The following is a 6,174-nucleotide window of genomic DNA, read 5'->3' as shown; positions in this document are numbered from 1 at the left end:
TAGACTGAATCTTAGGAAGTTCTTCAGTATGAAGGTGTTGAGACTCTGGAACAGGCTGCCCAGGGAGGTTGTGGCTGCCTCCTCCATGGGGGAGTTTGAGGCCAAGGTTGGATGAGGCCTTGAGCAACTGAGTCTAGTTGAGAGGTGTCCCTGCCCGTGGTGGGGAGGTTGGAGTAGATGAGCTCTGAGGTCCCTTCCAGCCTAACCCAATCTATGATTCTACAGTGATTAATCAACACACAAAACTTGTTTTCAGATTTAATTAGTTTTTAATCCAGAGCACAAAAGCAATTAAGAAGTTGATGCTTTGGAGGGAGTCTTCTCAGCCATTCTCAGCAGAAGTCTGTAGATAGGGCATCAGTTTCCTTGAGAAATCATCCTGTGAGCTGCTGCAACCCGGAACCAGAGGGGGTTTGGAGGTTGAAGATGGATGTCACTGTCCTACTCTGAACATTAAGCATGTGTCAGGAAGTTGTTGTTCAGTCTGATCTCACTCTTGGAAAGCAACTTCCAAGGGCTCCAGTGGTATCAGTCTCTGATCAGCAACACCATTTCTTGCAAGAAAAGTAAATCCTAACTCTTGAATCCAAGCAAACTGGCAACGTGGCCATCACTGCAATGATGCCATATTGTTGTACTAAACAGAAAATGTTATATCCCTCAACCCAAAAAGTATCAAAGAGCAAGAAATGCTTATAGTAATTAAAGCATTTATTCCTCATCAATTCAGAAAAGATTATAGAAGTAGAAGAATGACAAAGATTCCATAAAAGATAATTAAAGAGGAAACTTAGGGTTTAATCAGCTCACATAAATATCTCATTAAATCAGCTCACACCACAGCTTTCCTTCAAGCCAAGATTAGGATCTGCTGTTACTTGAAAATTCCATTCAGGATTTTGTAGCTCAGGCAGCCTCTGCACTTACAAGTGTGAAACTAAAAGCAGATAATCCTAATAGGGAAATAAATTAAATTTCACAAATACAAACATTGAAGCTGTACATTTTCTCCTTTTCTTCTTCCTCTGCCTATTCTCAGAAATCAAATCAGTGTTGGAAACAATCCACTGCACTTAATGCTGTATTAAAAACCAGCTGAGATTATGAATTGTGGTAAGATAATGCTGCCTTTTCTGTCAGTGCTGGAAGTTCTTGCTGCTGTCCTGTCCCAGCCAGGCTGCATCTCTGGTGTAGAGAAGGGCAGTGTCACACTCCCCGCAGTGCCAGGCGCTGTGCATGACAGGAGCACAGCTTTCCCCAGAGGCACTGAAGCGTGGCACTGAGCTCTCCACACTCCTGACCTGCTCTGTCTTCTCAGTGCTGAATGCCAAGGAGAATTCAGCAGTTTGTTTGAGGAGTCAACAATAATCTGTCTGTACTTCACCAGGAAGGAAGCTATGGAAAGATTTCATTTACTGCCTCCCAAAATGAGATAAATCCCAAGTTTTCACTTTGGATTTCTGAAAAAACAACCCCAAAAGGTATTTAATTTTTTTTTTCAAGCCAATTGCACTGAATTTTTGTTTTCAATGACATTGACACAGAAGGGCTGCAGAATGTTTTTGTTCTGGTTTAGTTACATTGGTTTAAAATCACTCTGTTTAACAGATGACATTTAAAACAAAAGTAAGGACAAGAAAGGTTTATTGTCCCTAATTTTTACTTTGGTAATCTGCATAAAGCATTCTTGTTGATCTTCCTGCCCCAGATGTTGGTACAGAACTATAACAGATGTATGGATGGAACCACAGAACTAGATAATCTATGAGTATGCCACTTCTGCCCTTGCAAAGTCAGTAACAGTAGTTTGGTACACCTGAGGGTTGACTCTAGCTGCTATGTTACATTTTGAAGATGGCTAAAAGAATGATGGAGAGAGACTCTTTACAAAGGCCTGCAGTGACAGGACGAGGGGCAATGGCTTCAAACTACAGAAGATTTAGATTGGATGTTAGGAACAACTTCTTTACCATGAGGGTAGTGGAGCACTGGAACAGGTTGCCCAGGGAGGCGGTTGAGGCCCCATCCCTGAAGATATTCGAGGTGAGCCTTGACAGGCCTCTGGACGACCTGATCTGGTTGAGGATGTCCCTGCTGACTGCAGAGGGTTGGACTGGATGACCTTCAGAAGTCCCTTCCAATGCACACCATTCTATGATTCTATGATTTTTTAAGTCTTGCAATCCAGCTACAATAGATATGACAAGAAACAACAACAGGTACAAGCTTAAACATGGAAGGTTTCACCTCAACATGAGGAGAAACTTCTTTACAGTGAGGGTGATGGAGCACTGGAGCAGGGTGCCCAGAGAGGTTGTGTAGTCTCCTTCTCTGGAGGCTTTCAAACCCCACCTGGATACCTTCCTGTGCAGACTACCCTAAGTGATCCTGCTCTGGGAGGGGGATTGGACTTGATGATCTCTGGAGGTCCCTTCCAACCTCTAATGTACTGTGATACTGTGAAATACAACAGCTTTGTGAGAACAGTCACTCATTTATAATTTGAGAAATGCAAAAATAAAGCTTGCCCTTGTGGTTCCTGTTTCACAGTTCTTTTGGGCCTTGTGGGGTGGATTGAACTCTAAAGTCTGTATTAGGTCCCCCTCTTCCTGAGACATGCAGGATGTCCCTGGGTGCTGTCAGGCTCAGGGAATTTCTGCCAGCATCTCTATGGTCCCTCAGTCACATAGGACAGTGCTGATGGAGGCAGGTTGTGGCCATCACTAGTATCCTTTTCATGTCAGAGAGCAAAGTCTTGCTTCTGCACCCAGGGAGGTTGTGGCTGCCTCCTCCCTGGGGGTGTTCAAGGCCAGGCTGGATGAGGCCTTGAGCAGCTGAGTCCACTTGAGAGGTGTCCCTGGGCATGGCGGGGAGGTTGGAGCAGATGAGCGATGAGGTCCCTTCCAACCTGAGCCATTCTATGATTACCTGATGCAGGGTAGACTGATGCAGACAGTGATAGTGTCAAGGAGTAAGCCCAGAAGACCAGCTCATAGCTCAGGTTCTCTCCATCCTCATCCTCTTGTTGTGAAGTCAGGTGAATGATGATCAGGAGTATTAAAAGCATCTTCTCAGGGATCCTGCAATCCTTTGTGGATTAGATATGATGCCAAAAAGCATAGCACAACCCCCCAGCAGTCTCTATAAAGGTTGGCTAAAGCTCAGTTTAATGTTGTTAAGCAATTCCTGGGCATTTCTCCCTCAAGTTGGTTTATTCCTATGCCATGATCTGACTATCAGGATTGTGTTTGCTGTCTGGTCTGTATCACTGTTCCCCTCCAGGCTTCTTCTTCCTGTTACTTGTTACTTATTTGCTTCTTCCTTCACATTGCCCAGTTACCAACAAAGCAGTCTGCAGTACTGGACAATGAATCCTTCTTTCAGGTACAGTGGGAGGAGGAGTTATGGAAATCCATCTGTCTTCCCAGCACCTCCAGAATGAAGGTACTAATTTGACCAGTTCAGAGGAAGGAGATAACCAGTGTAAAACAGATCTGAGATTTTTAGCTGACTACTACTAACAAATCTCTGCTGAGAACACATAGGTGAAACCTTTCTGTCTCCTAACTCTGCCATATTGCAATTCACTTTTGTAAGAAAGTTGAAAACATGCCTGAGGTAACACCAAGTGATCCTACCAAACTGCTCCAAAGCATGAGGCAGGTACAGCTGGAGTTTTATGGCTTTGTGTTTTTATTTAAGCATAAACAAATAAGCAGCTTTCCCTCCCTTCTCATTCCTGGAAACGCAGTGCTATTGAAACTGGAAATGCACAGAAAATGTGCCTGAGAGACACTGGGGATGGAAAATGTTTGTCTTAAAAAATTAATGCTTGACATTCTAAGTATCAAAACAGAAATAAGAGACAATTAAAGCTCAGAGAATGGAAATGTTAGGCAAGTGAAGTATTTTCTAAAGCATTCTTTCTATTCATTGACCTTTACCATCAAAACAACAATAGTGTGCATTGGGGTTAATAGGAAAAAGCACTGGTTTCTTACTCCTAAATGAGAACAGTACACAAACTATAAATAGCACTGAAGGCTCCTTCAGCACTGATTAGAGCTAGCTGAGTAATTCTGGATGGAAAAAAATAATCAGAGAATGCCAGGTTGTCAGTCAGTGATTGCATTTTCAGTGAGCTCCAGCCAGAGAGCTCTTGTGAAAACCTGCATGCTTGCTGCTGGCTCATCTGTGGGTGTTTGGGCTTCCTGCTCAGGGTGAGAGGCTCCAAGCTTGCAGAGTTTCTCAGGAGGTGTGTTACACCTTTCAAATTGAGATTCATGTCTTTGAGGTGCTTTATGGTTTCATCTGTCTGAGACAGTTAGAAATTACATTCAGTATGTTGTAAGAATTCAAAGTGTTTCAAAAGTTTAACTTGGGAAACTGGGAGGTACTACACACAGTAGTATCAGTTACAGGCATAAAATTAGATGCAATCAGAAGAAAAATATGAGAGGCACATTACAAAAAGAAAGAAGACCCAAAATATTCCAGTAATACTACACAGGCAAAATTTGAGGGACAAATAATGTTAAAAAAAAATCAAATACCTACTTCCTGTCTAGGCAACTGTTTGGTTTTTTTTAACAAATGGAAAGTATGAAAGTCATGGGTAAAAGACTCCATTAAATAACAGTGGAAGTGGCTTTGGAAATACTAGAAAGAGTCTGAGCTTTCTGGATATGCTGCATGTCATCTGTAAGCCTGCTAGAAACTTCTTTCTCACAGTTTAACTCAAACCACTCTTGAAAATCCATCAAACACATCACTTTCCCTAGGAAACATTGCAAGAAAAATAAGAAACATGCCCTCAGAGGTATTTTTCTAACCTCAGCCTCATTGCCCCTCCCCCAGCAGGTTTTTCAAACACTAAGCAACACAAACTTAAACGAGCTGGAACTAGAACAGTGTCATTAGAGTGATACAAAGGCATGAAGAAGAGCTAGCAGTAAACTGACTTGGAAATAAATTGTTGTTTCTCTGCGCCGAGATCCATTGTTCCTGGATAAAACCATAGCATGCCACTGTCCTTACAACCCCATCCATCCCAACCAGTCCTATCTTTTAGCCATTATGTATCAGAAGCTTTCTTAAACCCACCTGATAATTGTGTCACTAAGTCACTGCACTGAAATACAACTTGTCACCTGGATCAGCAGTTTCCAAGTCACACTCTGTCGTGCCTGTTACTTTTGTTCACAAGATTTAGCTGAACACACTTCTTGCCAATGATCTATTAGAAAGAAACCATGAAAGTGGCTGTACAGACCCAGATCCAAAAATCTGATTAGCCCCATGCCCTTTTATTCTGATGGCAGCCAGCAGTGAATGCCTAGAGAACAGATTTAAAAGCAGAGGAAGGGATACAGGGATACCTCCGTGATAGACTTCTGCAGACTCCAGTGAAGTGTAACATGACGAGTTGCTAGCTAATCAGGCTAACAAGTAGATTCATTGTTTGAAAAGAAAAGCCCTTTTGTGGTAAAAGCTGTAGGAAACTGAGCTTAGATATTATTTTCTTCTTGGCTCAAATTACCATAACAAAGTCTTGCAAATAACTTAAATTGGATTAAATTTCTCTATTCTCTCTCCCCTCTCCTTCATGACATTCTGCACATTGATTGTACCAATAAAACCACTGGGAGAAATCTGAGTTAAGAAGACACTGTCCAAATTGTTTCCAAGCAAGCTTTTTCCTCCTGAGTGATGGGTGCACAGTGGAGTGGCTCACGCCCCCCTGGCAGTACAGCTCTGCTGCCAAGCTGCCATACAGGGACAAACTGAAAGGCTTATGTGATGTGATACAGCTAGTGGGAGAAGCATGGCTTGTAACTCTACTGTAAAGAAACTCATCTTTGGTGTGAAGGGGGGCTTGTGATGAGCTCAGCGTTTGAACCAGTGGGGTTTTCTAGTGCAAGCAGTTAAGCGACACCCGTCTCTCCAACACTCACCTATTTCTCCACAAAAAAATTTTAAAAGGGAATGCTCAGTTCCTGCCATTGCAAATCTGAATCACACCCAAGAAGGGAAGTAAGTAGGAAACCAGGATGGGTTAACTTAACCCAGTCACTCGGCTTGCTCTTGGTGTTTAGCAGCAGGGAGTCAAATAGATGAAGTCAACATTACGCTGACTTTACTGAAACATTTAGTATTTCCAAGTAGCTGGTACTT

This window comes from Indicator indicator, chromosome 12 (assembly GCF_027791375.1).
Source record: "Indicator indicator isolate 239-I01 chromosome 12, UM_Iind_1.1, whole genome shotgun sequence".
NCBI classification, from domain to species: domain Eukaryota; kingdom Metazoa; phylum Chordata; class Aves; order Piciformes; family Indicatoridae; genus Indicator; species Indicator indicator.
The sequence above is the reverse complement of the archived record's forward strand: the minus strand, read 5'-3'. Positions refer to the sequence as shown.